Source organism: Neopsephotus bourkii, unplaced genomic scaffold (genome assembly GCF_033783945.1).
Source record: "Neopsephotus bourkii isolate Nb327-2 ecotype Australia unplaced genomic scaffold, CSIRO-AGI_Nbou_v1 NB_1250, whole genome shotgun sequence".
In the NCBI taxonomy this organism is placed as follows: domain Eukaryota; kingdom Metazoa; phylum Chordata; class Aves; order Psittaciformes; family Psittacidae; genus Neopsephotus; species Neopsephotus bourkii.
In genome coordinates, this window is record NW_026901735.1 from 366,058 (window position 1) to 383,298 (window position 17,241).

The following is a 17,241-nucleotide window of genomic DNA, read 5'->3' on the forward strand; positions in this document are numbered from 1 at the left end:
AAATACTTGGATAGCAAAGCACATACCAGACTTTATTGGTCTTTAAAGTAGGAAAAAGGAAAACCCCTTGAATTTACCCTAAAATACTAACTGGAAGCTTTTGTGGAATTTTGTTTGGTATCAGGAGTTCAGAAATACCCTTTGACATGAAACGACTGTTGATTTGTCTCATGTTTCCCCCAGACAGAAAATGTAGTATAATTAAAATGTTTTAACTGGAGACAGGAGGGAATGAAGGGTTGGAGTTAAGAGATATATTTTAACTACTAGCTGCTCTGTGAAAAAACAAGGAATGCAATGCACAGTACCTTGCTGCCTCAATCATTCAGGCAAACTGCTGTCCTCTCAAATCTGCATATGAACATCTGCAGTATATCAGATGATACTCTTTCTCAGATTAAATTATCTGCAGGTCTTTCAGCCCTCTTTTTTACTAGCAAAGACAAGCAGTCCAGTAAGTATTAAAAAAAGAAATCTGACTCCAAGAGAAAAATTCTCCAGATCCTGCACTCACTGTAAGTGCTCAAATCTGACTCAGCAATATTTCAGTTCTTTCTCTTCAACCTTACATGGAGGATCTGGTTCTGGCAGCAAATGTCAGAGAAACTCTTTTTGCTGCCCAGAAAAACTAACAGTATATAGGAGAAATATTTAGCAATTTCTCTTCACAACATACTGTCACCGAACCTTTCTCTAACACACTATCAAAATCAGCAAATCTGTTGAAGACAATAATTTGCTGATTTAGATTTTGAACATACCGATCTTCAATAGGGCAGTCATTAGCATGGAAGGAGTTAATCTTGCCCACTCCTTTTAAGAGTAAAAAAGGCTGGGAACAGCTGTCACTCAGGTGATGAATACAAGCTGCCAGCCTTTTAAACAGCAGGTACAGCATTTGAGCTCTGAATTAATTAGCATTCAAAAAGCCTAAACACCCCTTGATAACTCCGCAAGATCATTTTTGTCCCTTCCTGCAAATTAATACTGCTATTAAGATGAGCAAGGACACAATGCACATTGTAATTGTACCGATTAAACAAAGTTTCACAAAAAACAAATTAGGGGGTCTAGCCAAGAATGCATCAAGTCAAATAAAGCACTGCTGCAGATAATGTACAGGAATTCATCTTCACTTTTCCAGGGCATTCACAAAAACACCTAATAGTATGAATTCCTGTGCAAATGCATTAAATGCTTTCTGCATATAAACACAGGCTTCTCAAAAGTTCAAGTTTCTAAATGTTTAAACAGTGGCTTTGTCTCAGAAGCATTCCGGCTGTTTCCATAAAAGAGCCACTTTTAACATACAGATATACACTGAAATGACAAGTTAACAAGGCATGGGAGATTATACTTATGTCTCAGAAACAGGGTCCTCCAACAAATAATGTTGCAGCACCACAACAAAATCTACACAACCAGGTGTGAAAACCTTTCATCCTATATATCATTTAATTTAAATGACAGCATATTTTAGAAAGCACAAAAAAATGACTGATAGCAGAATTTAATGATGTTTAATAAGTGGCCATCTGTCAACAGTCACGGTGTAAAAAAGCAGCACATTATGATTTCCCGAAAGATTAGAAATATTGATGCTAATTAAAAGGCACATTATCGTTATCTCAAAGCAATGTCTAAACACTAATCAGACTTCAAGTCCAGCGAAGGGAAAGGGGGAGAGACCTATGGCTGTAACTGCTCCTCAAATGGGTCATTTGAGTTGATAATCTCTAAAACTGGTGTTAGACAATGTACAGATCAGAACTTGGCAAGTAACAGATAACTCCCAACCGGGTGGGCAAGCAATTAAACCCTGACCCGACGTATGGAAGATTATCTATTTTAAACTCAACTCTTTAGAAGAAATCTTTGGTACATTTTTTAAAAGAACTGCAAAAGAAGGGAACTATGCTAAACATGGCATTTCACTATTTATTTTTTCCCAATTTTCCATACAGGGTATTTCAAAACAAAATAACACTTGGCATCACCGTGCCCAAGCATATGTTTAATTGCACGGTACTGAACTGCAGTGTACTAAGTATTTTTAGTTGAGAAATGGATTGATGTCACACACCATAAGGGACTTGCATGGCCAGTTATGACCAAAACCCACACACAGAGGAATAAACCCACGAACATGGTGTTCTGAACACACTTTTGGCTATTTGGGCCTTTAAGAACACCATTTTGACGTCCAGGGCTGCTTTGGCTCCTCATGCTGAGTGCTATGGAGGAATTAGGTACATAAAGTAGGTGGTTCAGGCTGTTGCTAATGTTTGCCTGGAGCTCTACCTTCAACGTTAATAGTCAGTTTATTATAATTTAAAATGTGGTATGTATTGCCATTTTCATAATTCATATTGATCAGAACCTCTTTTAAGCAGACTTCTGTTAACCTCAAATCCATGCTTCATGTTTGAACAGAAGCAGCCAGCAGCCCTTAACACACTTTTTCGTCTCAGTATGTATAAAGCTGACAAGACGTTTTTTTTGCTTGCGGAGATGTGAAGTTATAGGCTGTTGGCAAATGTTCCCTGTCCTTGGGATACAAGGGATGGGAAGCATGACATAACTGATCCCACCTCTCATATCATGGAAAATGTATGTAGAGTCCCAGGTACAGCAATACTGATTCTGTTAGTCTTGCTCATCAGTTTAACAATTTTATGAGCTGAAGAGTTTTGTGTTGCCAGAGGAAAGAGGCAGGCGGGTGGTGCAGAATACTCCAGTATTCTTTGCTGAAGAAGTGAAGCATAGACAAAGTAAAAGGCACGCTGGGAAGAGATGGAGAAAAGAGGGATGGCAGAATCACACTGAAATTGTGGAAAAAGGGCAAACTCAAAGTGTCACTGCCATACTGCAGAACAGCACAGCTACCCTGGCAATTGAGGCCCAGGGCCACAAGAACCCATACAAAATTAAGAGCAGTCATTTTTTCCCTCTGTATTTTTTACAGCAGACTCACCTGTAACTGCCACCACCAAATTAGCATCTCCACAGTGTTAGCTCCTCTAGTCTTCCTCCTCAGGTCTAGGAATCCATCACCCTCAAGTGAAGCATATTTCTATTTTTACTTGTCATTTTCAAACCACCTCTTCACACAGGTGTGACCTCTGATCCTGATTTTCCCTTCCTGCACTCCCCTTGCTATTCTCTCACAGTCCTCCATTATCTCTTCCCTAAGAAATATTAAAAAACTTAAGAAAGATGCCCCTGGTTTTGATTGCCCTATTCCAATCTAACTCCTTGATCTTCAGTATAAACACTTCAATCATTCTGGCATTTTCATTGACTTAAATTAAATGCAGAGTGAGTAATTATTTCACAATCCCCTTGTCCTTTCATACACAGGTCTTCTGCCTTACACAATGACAAAGTATTACCTCCCAGGTCCTTAAATGGTTCAGATACACTTTGGATATGAATCTGACATGAGGGGACTCTTAAGTAAACCTTGTGAGGCTTACCCAGTACTAATTATTAGCAATTACAGGGCTTTGCTAATGTTGAGCTCCAATGCTCAAACATGATGTGAGCCATATAACCATACAGTTCTTCCACTGATTAATAGGTTCCTCAGGATCCTCATAAGCACTAGCTACAAGAACCCCTGTATTTTGCAGCCTGCTAAATGCAAATTCAGTGGAGCTGACGCCAAAAGGGAAATTTACAGTACTGGGTAGGCAGATTTGAGACAGGAGGTCTAGACAGACATACAGAAATGAAAAAATACCATCCATATCCAGTTTTAGCTATGTTATTTACTTCCATCTTCACTACATTTGTTTTAAATTGTCACCAAATACTTTATACTTTGTGCTTCACAGATTCGCCTTCTGACTCTGTGCAACTGTTGTACATTGTATAGCTGTTGGAGCAGAAGTGCAATGTATTAAAAGCTGAATAATTGTAAGTTGGGGCATATGGCGCTAAGGAGAATGTAGGAGTTAGGAGGAAGAAGGGGGTTTTGTTTTGATTTTTTCAAGAGTCCGGATATGACTAAAGCTTTATCCGGTGGGCAAAGAAAATATCCCTTGTTGCTGTGTCTCTCCACAATTCGAAAAGTTCCTTGTTTTTTTCTTCTTTTTTGGCTTTTTTTGGGGGGGAGGTGGGGTAGGGGAGGGGAGGTCCAGGGAAAAAAGAGAAAGGGATAGTTAACATTAAGTCTAATTTACATGAAAAATAATAAACCTTTCTTCTGGTTCTCTCCTTGTGTCCCAAGAAAATCCGTTCTCAAACAGCACTGAGGTTTCTGCTGAAAGCAGCACAGAAATGAGCTAGCTGCTGTGTAAACATGTCAGACTTCATCGCTCACATGCATTGAAATGACCAGCACAGTTCACGCTTCTCAAAGGTATTGCTTCAAGCTGATTGCTGACTCAAGACAAGAACACAACTCTGGTCACAGTGAGTTTCTGAGCATTTTCTCTGCAGCTGCAGGGTATAGAGGGCTTTCTGTTTGTTTTGCTTTTTTTCCCTTTTTTCATATGAAACCTCAGATTCTGAAGTACAGTTTGGCAGCATCAGGCTGAATTTGCTGCCAGTTTCCTAGGGTACAGAATTCCTAACAACACAAAGCCCTGACTATCTCCTTGCCCAATAAATAATCAAAATTGTGCACCACGATCTGCTTTAAAAATATGACTTCTTGCTTTTATCTCTTGGGTGCAGCTAATCCTTTCTGTCAAATGGGTTTCATCCCTAACCAGTCTGCCTGTGACATGTTAGCTCCCAATGTATCTCTTAACAAATCCTCCATGCACAGCGTGGTTCACGCAGTGCACAGGTTGCAGAAAGGACTGCAGGGACTGAGCCTCTCCTTTCTAATGGGATCAGAAAGGCTGTGCTTTCACAGGGAAGATGCTCATCAAATGAGAGAATGGGAGAGAGCACGCTGTCAGGGAAGCCTAGGCTCACATATCGCATTTCGGGTGCATAAGCAGAACAGAGCATTCGTGGTATTTGTATTCCTGAACACCTCTGCTGTCGGGTTGAATTACTGGTCACGTGTTTATTGCTGTCATGCTGGAAAGCTGCCCCAGGAGATGTTTGCTTCATACTCAGCAATTTTAAACAGCTTTTCCCTAGGCTTTAAGGGCTAGCATTGTGTAACTTGCTCTCTAGGACTTGTCATTCCTTTTCTCGTGCCCTCTTCTGTCTCTACTTTAATTTTAAGCTTGTTCATTTTAACCCAACGTATCAAAAGCAAGCACAAGAGGCAGTAAAAGCTGGATGTAATGTTTTTGCCAGCAGTGAATTATCAGAGGATTCCCTTGGTTTCACAGTAGGAATAATGCGAATAAACTCAGTGAGACCTACTGGCTCTCTGCACTTACATTAGACACTGCCTGCCCCTCTATCAACAGCAGTCCACATTTAATGTGCAGCTGGGGAGGGGAGGAAGGTGACAGACACCACCATGCTCTCCTGCTTCCTGTGGCACCCTCACTGACCTCTCCTCTCACACCATGCAGCCGCTTTCTTCTGCTTTCTCAGGGAAACAGCTCCATTTTCATCCCTTTGACAAGGAAAGGAAAAGCACATTTGAACTCAGTGTATGGACACTTGACACCTAGGGGGTGTTTATCCAGTTATCTGGGATTTTAAACCAGTTCCCACAGGACTCTCCAGGCTTCTCTGACACCTTCCATCAAGACAAGAGTTTCAGTTCACTCAACAACTGCAAGTGCTGCAAAAGCTGTTCTTGATGGGTGCCAAACTGCTAATAACAGAGCAATTACAATAGCCTTGTAATCAAAACTTAAAGGTAGTTTTGTCTTCTGAGATGTCTGAGAAAGAGTTTGACTCTGTATATACCCACAGGCACATCCATTACTACACTGAAGCCATATAACTGAAGATACTTTGAAAAGCTGTTTTTATATTCTGTTCTTGGATCAAGCACATGGTGCAGCAGAACAACGCAGTGACATGTCAGCTCACATCCTGCACCACTTCAAATCCTTTCAGATTTAGCATCTTCTATCACCTCAAAAAATACAAGTTTATCCGCAGCAAGTCTTCAAGTAATTCTATTATTTACATTATGTTCTATATCGTTATTTCATGTTACAAGCAGTTGAGACACCCAAAGTACTCTATGGAGTTCCACCTTGGGCTTTCTCCCAAGTGCTGGTTTTGCAAAACCTCTGTGGGACATCTGCACACACATTAAGCTGCAGACATTAGAAAAGTTCACAGACACAAGTCTATATAAAATATTTCCTATATATAAAAATCCCAAATGAACTGGAGGCATTCATTAATAATGTGCATTAATGGGCAGAAATTTCTTCACATAGACTCTATAAATACTTGAGAGATGAATAAAGTGCTGTTTTCTGCAGTGTGAGTCCTTCTCCTGGAAGCGCAGGGACCAAGACAAGCTGCCCAGGGACACTTGTCAAAGTGAGTCTGAATAAACCAAGTGCCTCCCTTCACAGGGAGGTTAGACCCAGCCTCACAGTTCCTATGCTGGACAGCAGTAGGACTCCTTGAATCAAGACCTCCATGAACCTACTGGCTTTTCTGTTCTCAGCATCCATGCAGAAGCCTCCTATTTGTCACCATTCCCTTCCATATCTCCATTGCTTTTATGGTTTGACTCAATGATCTCAAAGGTCTTTCCCACCCTAAATGATTCTACGTGTAATAAGAAATGACAAAATTTTGGGTTTGATGAATCACTTGGACCTAATTTTCATTATATCAATGCTTGTACCAAGCACAGATGGGAAGTATGAATTTATTTTATGCTTCCTTTCATATGTTCATAGCAATACAAATTCAGATTTATTGTATTATCGCTAACTGAACTTCACATCCATTCATGTGGGGAAAACATGCAAGGAACACCCAGATTCCTAAATGGATGTTATTTGTTCAGGTAAAAAGAATCAGGCCACATCCACTCTCTACACCTTGTAATTAGACAAGATCCTGAGGATTTAGAAAAAGAGAAAGAAGGGCCATCTGAACAGATTTGGCCATCTGAACCTATTTTCCATCTGCTTTCAGAATGGCTGGTCAGGCAGCTGTCAGCTAAACAATTCCCAAAATTAAACAAAAAAAATAAAAGTTAACTGACATGACATACTAACTGTTAAATAAGAGCACAACAGCGGCAAACCCACACAACTCTTCCTCTTGTCCAAGCAGTGAAGCCAGTGTACGCTGTTATTTCAGAGAGACACTTGTCTCTCTGAACAGAAACCCTGCTTCGCCTAATAAATTGTGTTTATGTGCTTATATCCAGTAACTTCAGCTAAATTTAGACACCTGGTGAACTTTGTTGTTGTTGTCTAACTGAATATAAAAGTAAAAACACCTACTTAAAAGAGACTTTACAAGTGAATCAGATCTGCTGCAGGAAGAGAATAGTAAAGGGTAAACAAAAAAAAATGCATAAATTCCTTGTAACAGTCAAAGACTTTGGCTTTTCAAGGCATCTGGTGATCTAAGCAAGTCCATTGGGACCACATGGCACGTAAACAAATTAGCATTTTGTTCAAACGTCAATCAGCAAGATCCTTCCATTCAAACCCAGGTCAGCTGCACTGGCAGCTGTTACTCCTGTCTTACATGGAAGCTGAGGAGTGGGAGGAACACCATTCTACTTTGAAAACGGCTCCCTAAAACCTTACACTTTTCATTTAAAAAAATCTATACAAACAAACATTACAATTCCTGGGGGGAAACTTCCCAACTCCTTCCTCCATCCTCTAAAATGCTGGAGATTAAAAGCCAAACTATTTCACTCTGAACTATAACCAGTGTGGTTTTCATACATCACACTGTATTGCTCATTGTCACTGCCATAATGGACCTTAGACCTGGTTTTACACACTAAGGTTAGTGACATAATGGAAACTCTGAGAAAAACACAACAGGAACAATACTAGTATAAAATGCCCATCACCAGATCAAAGGATGCTTGCAAAGAATTCTGTCAGATGCCCTCTTAAATTCATTGCAGAAGGGCAGCATCTCACCACTGAAGCATCACAATGTGAGCCAAGGAAGCCAGGCAGGTAACACCATATAATCCCAACAGAACAGCATGTCCCATCAATGTGTGTCTTCAAAATCCTTATTAAAGGTACCACATCCAAATACAGCCTGAAACATGCTATGAGGGCGCGCTTGGGAGTGAGGTGGGGAAAGGTGATGGGCAAAACCAGGAAGAAATGAAAGCCACTCACAAAACCAGGTAATTTTTTTGGTCTTTCAACTGTTTGTCAAAATTCTGAGTAGCTTTCTTTAATGAGGTTTGTTCAGTATGAAGAAATAACCCTGAACTTTGCTAAAAACAGTCTTAATTTGTTAAATAGACTATGAACTGCAAAGAACACACACACACATTCTCCCTCTTAGCCAGGTAAGAAAACAAAACGTGATCAAGTCGCAGGTGATAAAAAGTCAAGAATAAAATCCAGTCTCCTTCACTGTGCGTGAGCAAGCTGTGCTCATAATCCCTTTCCTAGATATTCCTAGCACACTGTACAAGAGTTTAAAAATGTGTCACACATGGCGGTTCTCCTAATACCTTTAATTAACACTACCAGAAGTTATAATGAAAAAGGATTACTTCTTTTTTAATACACTAAGACCTCGAGCTCCTGTTATTTTACATTCTGGTAAAAAGCAAATGAACAATGAAGCTACATTTTGGGATTTAAGATAATCATAAGATTTTAAGTTGAAGGGCAGGAAAGAGGCTTCAATTTTGAATTTGCTTTTAACAGATACAAGCTTTATGTTCCTTTTTTATTACAAAGACTCTCATTTAAAGTTTCACCCTTTAGAATTCCCAACATTTGTTCACAAGCTGCATCTTCCCTCTGTCCCAATATAAATGACAAACATGGGTTCCCACTGAATGAAAGGAAGCTAGTTAATAACTGCCTTTATTGTTATTTCTGGCTGTCTCGTAACACCCTCTGGATCTTGCTCTGAATGCAAAATTCTGAGCATCATCCTGGCTTCCACACATGTTAACATGTGCCTGCTTAAAATAAAGCATGGCTATTTACTGTTTGCAAACTCTCCTGCTCCCATCTGACAATGGCAACTGATCCTCTCCTGTCTAAAAGCTGGGGTACAGAGGCACAGCAAGATGAGGATTGACTCCAAAGTTCTTGGATGTCCATCTGAAAAGCTGGCAGGTCCACCCAGTATTCACATCCCAGCTTTTCATGAGGTTCACTCTTCCCTGATTTCAGTGGCAGCTGCAGGAACTGTAGTTGTCCAGGCCTCAGTCTCTTTGCTCCAGGAGTGACTGGAGGCTTAATTCCTAGAGCTTTATCATCTTCTGCAATCAAAAATCCTTTCTGGGCTCTATGATCACATCATTAAAAAATGAATGATGATGATTGATGATGATCAATCATCATCAAATTATGATCAATCATGATCAAATGATGATGATATACAAAGGAGGAGGCTTAAGCCAAAGTGTTCAAGTGATTGTAACTCACTGACCTTTTAATGCATAGTCTCTATAATGAATTTCTGGGATTTGGAGGCTGGGATAAAAGACTGAAAATGGCTTGTTTGGATTACTATTTTTTCATGTAAACTGGCTGTTTAGGTTTTGTGGGTTTTTTTTGTTTGTTTTAATGTAAACTAGAAAGCCAAACTGATATCCCATTACAGAGCAGGATGTTGATGCCAACAGGCATATCATCAGTTCCAAAGACCCACTTATCAAAGGTCTGGTTCTTAAGCAATTGAAAGTAAAAGACAGACGTAGCAGATTATCTCCCATGATAACAGGACGATAACATACATATCTACTACTGTGTTTCATACAGTATTTACTGAGGCAGAGAAAACTCCTGGGTTCAATTCCAGATTCTTGATAAAGGTGCTGCACTTGTTACAGATTCATCCCACCCAGCTCCACTCTTCTAGCAGAACACAGCTCTACAATATTCACACCTCTGCTGAGCATGAGGCAACAGGGGTGTTCAATGCCTTACTCTATCTTGGAGCAACTTACACAGAAGAAAAAACAAAACAAGCCCTTAAGAACTTTCAAACCCTTGCTACAAGCAGGGGCTCTGCTTCCTAAATAAAATAAACCTTCTATTTTTGTTTTAATAAGGGCAAAACAACATTCTACTTTACTCTTGGTCTCATAAACACTTCAACTTTATTCAAATGGGCTTCTCAGGGGAAAGAAAACAACAAACAAAACCAACCATGCCAGGGCACACAAGGGGTATAAAAATGTCTCAAATCAAACAAATGAAATATAAACAACTTATAAGCAGCTGACAAAGAGAACTAAAAATTAAAAGTTATAAACAATGTAAAGTAAAAATGCTACTCACTCCACCCGCAACTGTATTACTTGAGTACTTGAAGATCCAAACTGGCACAGAGTTCCCCACCAGGAACTGTGGGACAACAAAGTTCCTGTTCTGAGAGGATTTAATGAATGTTGGCCTTAAAATCATGCCCTGTTAATGCTGCACTGCAACTCCAATGAGAGCTTGAGTGCAACTGTGCTGCACTTAGAAAACCTGATTTAACAGATTGGAATAAATTTGGAAGCTAACTATAACATGATGCAAGACAGAATATAAATTTATTCCCACTGCCAATGTATTTTGTCCAATTGCTCTGGCATGTTATATTGACCTGAAGAAAAACAGCATGCATAAGTGTGCAAATCTGAGCGCATTACACAGACACCTCTCCCAGAAAGCATGCCTATGCGGGATTGATGGCTGCAGACAGTATTTCTAATGGCCTTTTTAATTGGCACAATGATGATTAATTGGGGCCTTCACACAACTCTAGGAGTTCTCATTACCCAACAGCATGGTGCCCTGGCATGCTGTGTGGGTGACTGTTATTACTAAATAGTCACCATATCATGAGACACTGCTAAGATCAATTTTATACATGTCTACGAACCCCAGAAACTGAAGCCTACTATCGAGGCAGCGGGAGAATTCTGATTCCTTCTTAATATATTATTTCAGCAGTGCTCATATGCTCAAAAGGCCTTCAGAAAGATATGGAAAAGAGGCTATGCATGCAATAAGGATTAAGTACTCTGTGTACTATTTCTTGCCGCTGCCGAAGTTTACATTTGCTTATGTGTACACACAGGTATTGCGGTTACCCCACTGACTACAGCAGGAGTTAGCCAAGCTGGGGGGAGGGGGTTATCACACATCCGTGACTGCTGGCAGAACAAATACCTCAACTACACCTGCCTGCTGCTGCCTTTCACTGACAGAAACGCCTGATGTGCTGCCGCTCAGACAAGATCCAGCGTGGGTGCCCATTGAGGACACCTGCCCACCACCGGCAGCCTAGCATCACGGACAACAGGCACGCGGGAGAAGGGAACCTGGCGAGGACTTCGAGGGTTTCTGCTTTTGCGTTTGGGGTTTAAAAAACCTCTCATCTGGTTTGCTCCATCCGTCCTTCTGCCGTTTCTCCACAGGACACACGCTCACCACAGCCAAGATGCTGACACACACCACACTCGTTCCACAATTAAAGCAGTATTTGCTGCATTAAGGGCTTCCAGAGCCGCTTCCCCCGCGGTGTTCCGGGATTCCTGGCCGGGCCCGGGGTAAGGAACCACCGAGGGGCAGACCCGGCTCCCGCCGATCCCCACAGACACACGAGCACAGCGGCGCGGGGCGGGGCGGGGCTTGGCCGCCGCTGCGCATCGGACGTAACGTAACGGCTACGGCGGCGGCGGCGGCGGGAAACGGTCTGAGGGGAAACGGCCTGAAGGGAAACGGCGCGGCAGGTGCGAGTGGAGCTGAGGGCGGCCGGGGCTGCGGAGCCCGACCCGCCGCCGCCGCCGCCGCCGCCGCCGCCGCCGCTGCCGCTGCCGCAGCCGCTGCCGCAGCCGCAGCAATGGGCCCCGGGGAGCAGCCGGCCGAGGAGATGGGGCTGCCCGGCGGGGAGCCCGCACCCGCCGTGGGGACGTGGGGTTAAGGGGACCGGTCGGTGCTTCCCTCACAGCCAGGCTATACGGCAGGGAGCAGTGCTGAGGTTTTTACTGCTCAATGTGATTAAAAACTGCTTAATTGGCAAAAAAATTGAACTCTCCCGAATCAAAGCCGGTGACGGCACCTACATGCAAGTTTTGAACTCTGCCATTCTGCTTTGGTGCTCAATAATTAATACTGCGGTGACAGTGTGCCCAGCACATCTGTACAGCGAAGGGTAACGGGCTCGGGTATATTCACAACCTCTACCGGCAAGACCATGCATAAACCCATGAACGTCTCCAGCGCAGGATGAAGAAACATTTAGCCATTTAAAAACAGTCTGTAAATAATCTCGGATACCATTAATGCCATCCTAAACTCTGTGAATGATTTGGGGTTTTGGCACACACTGACATACAACTTGGATTCTCATTAGGATTCTGTAAAATCTTCTTACACAAATCTGCTGTCAGCTTCAATCCATTAAAAATAATAAAGGTATGCTCCAAATTGAGGACCAAAGCAAATTTTGTTTAGACTTAACATTCAATTTACAACGCTGCTAATCGGATAGCAACGATACACTCCTCACTTTGCCTCGACAGCGTGATCTAATATGACATTTGGCCCCTTTTACATCACATCGTGAGTCTGTAAAATGCTGGTCACAGCACAGATTCACCCCCACCTGCAGGTCAACATTCGGCACTTGAGGAGTAACCAGGTAAAGCATAGGCTGTTGTGCTGAGCATCCTTTGTACCTTTGCAACATCCCCTTCAAAACCAGAACCTGCAATAATAATCACCCACCAGCCAGCAGAGGAGAAGGCTGAGATCATCTCTTCCCTGATAAACTGGCATTTCATGCTCTTCCTTTTGTCTTCTCACTCCAAAAACAAAAACCTCACAGGCTTTGTTGCGTCTGAAAAGACTTAACAGCCTACATGGAAGAATATCAGGAATAGCCAGCATCATAGAATCAACCAGGTTGGAAAAGACCTTTATGATCATCAAATCCACCCATTACCTCAGCACTGCCAAGGCCACCCCTAACCCATGTCACTGAGGGCCTCATCTACATGGGTTTTTAACAGTTAAAGGGAGGGTGATTCCAGCACTGCCCTGGGCAGCCTGTTCCAGTGCCTGAGCACGCTTTTGGTGAAGAAATTTTTCCTCAAATCCAATCTAACCTTCCCTTGGCACAGCTTGAGACCATTTCCTCTTGTCCTACCACTTGTTACTTGGGAGAAAAGACCAGCCAGCTCCTCTCTCCATCCTCCATTCAAGTAGCTGCAGATATGATGACCAGCAGAATGTAAGTCCCACAACAAGATGGGAGTAGCTTCCAAGTGTATGTTTCCTTTAAAAATATTTTTTAAATTGTATTAAAAAAACACTCTTCTGATGAGAACAAAGCTCAGGACTGTGCTTCCTGAGCTGAGCCTGTCCTGCTAGAATCCAGCCAGGGACTAGTGAGGACCTAGGTACCATTAGGGCAGTCAGCACACCACAGATACACACATGGCACACCGTTACTTTGGAGGTTTGCTTATAGTTGAAGATCTCTGGTTGGTAAGAGACACACCTATTCTCCAAGAAACAACATATATGCCCCTAGTGCATCTGCAGCTGAGTTCCACCAAAAGGATATATTGCTCCTACGTGTTTTTACCTCATTTAATGAGCTAAGCAAAGGCAATGCCAATTAAAACCAAGCCAACCAAGCAGTCACTTGTCATGAAGGTGTGTTTTTTTAGCCATGACAATACCACCGGAGTAAACTGGCTTTGAAAGATTTCTGAGTTTTGTGGTTTTGAGGACTTTATGAACCACTTTTTAGTGCATTTGGATCATTAAGAATTAGTTTACGTTTTAAGTCCCTAGGAAAGAAACTGCTGCAAATCAATCTTATTTTAAATACACATGAACAGCTTAAAATTGGACTGTATGCCATCACTAACATGCATTAGCTTCCAACTCCAAAGGAAGTTTGTTTCACAACAGAGCTGAAGACATCATTCAGAAACAGATGTTCCAAGTGTCATGAAAAGCAGTTCTTACTGAATAAATGAAGTTCCTTACAGCATAAGAATCAAAGATAGGTTAAATAATAGATGCCCCAATTCAGTATTTTTAGTTGGTGTAAATAGCCACCTCTCTGAATCACAAATTATGAGAAAGTGCCATGTTTCTGGAAACTGATATTGATCTCCTTGAAACACATGCCCTTGTACTCGTGACTCAGGGCAAGCTTGGCCAGGAGAAGCTCATGGAAAGAAAATAAGGGAGGGGGGGAGAGGGATCAGAAGAAGTGACACATGTGACACAGTTGTGAGAATAACTGAGCTGGTGTATCACAGATTCCAGCCTTTTCCCAGAAGCACTGCTTCTACAGAAAAAAGAAGGGAAAACAAAAAAGGAGAAAGAAAAAAAAAAAAGAACAACAAAGGAAAAAGGGGGAGAAAAATACACCACCCAACAAACTATGTCTCTGTTTTGAAGCCATCTAGATTTTTTTAGGCGATTTTTAAATTTGAAGATTATTCTATTTTGCCATTCTGGAGCAATGAGGCTAGTAGCACGCTAGCTATTGAAACGCGCCTTTCCTTCAAGTGTGATTTAATAAGGAGTTTGTAAAAATACTGCCGCACAAATGAACTCCACGTGTTCTCTTGCCTGGCCTCCAGTAGACAGAAAATTGTATTTTCAAAATCCATTGACGTGAGTCCAATTGTCTTGCCTGTAGAATCTTTATGGTTTCAGACACAACTGACACATCATTTTTGCTACCCTCTCCACTCTCTCCAATCATTAGCAGCATTTCAGGGTACAAGCAGAGAATGCTAAATTAAAGAGTAGAATTCAGTTTTTAAGCCCCAGGGCAGAAAAGGTTGAGCACATCACAGAGAAAATGTATTTTACTTCTAACTTGGATTGTCTGTGCTCTCATTACACTACCTAGGCACCCTTTCAGCTTCTGTGTGAAGCAGAGGTATATTAAGCTCTGAAGGGAGCTCATTCTTCTGTCTTATAAGCTAAAGAAAGACATTTCTGGAGTGATGAGAACTGCTTGAGTTGGATGGAGAAGATACTTGAAAATGCCTCATGGGGTTCCAGCCATACAAGCCTCAGCATAATAGCACTGAATTGGGGGTGTGGCACACCAGAAATTTATAACTGCTGGTGGACAAAGCTTTTATTGCCCTTAGAAACACTAAGATGAAAGGGAAAAACGAGTCGGGGGGGGGGGGGGGGAAGGAGGAGGAAAAAAACCAAAAGGCAAACACACACAATGAGGTTTTTATGCATTACTCAGACAAGCTTCTATTGCTGTGGGACTTTTCTCATTCACTGAGCTAAGAGGATAATTTTGTGGTGTGTCAGCAGACCGACCGAAGGATTTAACTGCAGCGAGGAGGCCGGTTGGTTCATGCACACCTTGACAAATGGCTAATTGCAGCTGTGGGCTGTTTTGAAATTCTGAGCATTCGCATGTCAGCTACAGAAATCACAAGTGAAATCGGGTAGAAAAGGAGAAAGGAAAAGCACAGCGTGGAGATGGGGAGAGAGGGAGTGTTCGTTACGCACGGCAGCAGAGTAACTACAAAAGGACATGCAGGAAGAACACCAGTGTGCGGCTGGTGCCACTCATGAGAGGTGTCTAGAGGCATTTGGCATAGAAAACAAAAATACAATAGAAGAATTAATGTGAACGTGTGTCTTTTTGCACAGTTCCTAAAACTACAGGCTTTTGTTCCAAGAAAAGAGGGATTATGAAAAAAGCAAAAAAGGAAAACCAAAACCAAACCAAATCCTTCACCAAACACCCGCCATGTACAAAATCGACCAACCCCCTTCCCACCCCCATGTGTCTTTCCCTTTTCTAAACCCAGCAACTCTAGGAGGAATGAAAAATACAGTCACTTTGGTTAAATGAAGGCTGGGCCAGAGAGTGGAGCGTTGAAGGGGTGGAAATGACAGATAAGATGACTGCACAGACAGCAAAAAGCAGCTGCAGTAACTAAGTATAAAAAATGTGGTTATTCACAGAAACCTTGTTGCTACCTTAGTCATGAAGGACATCCTCTTCTAGGGCCTAAGTACCCAAGGGAAACTGTTAGAGAGGTCCTCACTGTAATACCTTCATCTTCCAAATCCACACGGAATTAGTCCTCATTCTGCAAGGGCTGAAGATGCATTGTGTCATTTCTTTGGGGACCAATACATTTCAAGAAGTGGTTGGGAAAGAAACTGTCCAAAATATTTCAAATTAGTTTCAAAAAATCTCCTCAATACACCTCGCCTTTTCAAAGTAGTGCCTTTTCATGCAGCATTTTCCAGTCTAACTCCTCTGAAGAAATAAATTCAATTTAGGAGGGAAAAAAGGTACAATTTTCTGTAGCTGGAAAAGGCAAATCAATACTTCATAAGTACGGTATGCGCTAAGATAATTAATTTTCCACAATATGCTCAAACTTCAGCAGTGAAAACAGTATAAAGCCAAATTAATGACTAAATACATACTAAGAGCAAGAAAACACTCTTTCGTTCTTGCTAAATGGATTAAATGGGAAATGGTTTCTATGGCTGTCGAACTGCAGCCAGTTTGAACACCCTGAATTCTGAGCCCTATGGATAGTACCGTAATTGTCCTTTCTTAAGGGTTTGTTAGAAGCTTCATATTGTATCAAAAACCTTTTTGAAGGGAAAGGCAACCTTTAAAGGTCTCATTCATTTGGACTGAGACTCATTTCCATTATTCCCAAAGCTCACGTAGATTTTATCCCTCTCATTCTTTGCAAGGTCATCTTCCACTGTCATTTCAGTCATTACATCCCGAGCTTCTAGATCAGCAAACACAGCCTTAAATGCACTTCACCCTCATACTAGAAAAAAACCCAAATTCCTTTAGAAGAGGCGATTCTGACATTGCCTGCCTGCAGTTTGACTTCCCACTGCTTCACAGTGAGATTAAGAATAATACTTCACAATGCTCACCTCTAGATTGCGTCAGTAATGAAGCACTCCAAGCAGGGATCAGTTAGAACAGCAAATGGCTTTAACATTTCCAGAGAGGAAGGGAATTGAAACATACCATACTGTACATTTTCAGAACAAAGAGGGGGCTAAAAGACACAGAAATAATAGAATAACAACAACAACAAATAATTATTCTTGGTGAAATGTCTTAGCAGAGTGAATGCGTACGGCTCATTGTAGCTGCTCAACTGTGTAAGGCACTACAGTTTTGTTAGCCACATCTTAAAAT

At 41.7% G+C, this 17,241-nt stretch overlaps 1 protein-coding gene across 9 annotated transcripts in view; it reads right to left on the minus strand.

The window, feature by feature from the left end:
- MACROD2 (mono-ADP ribosylhydrolase 2) overlaps nt 1–17,241 on the minus strand; it is a 741,850-nt gene that overhangs the window by 336,300 nt on the left and 388,309 nt on the right. The gene's annotated exons all lie outside the window — the stretch shown is intronic.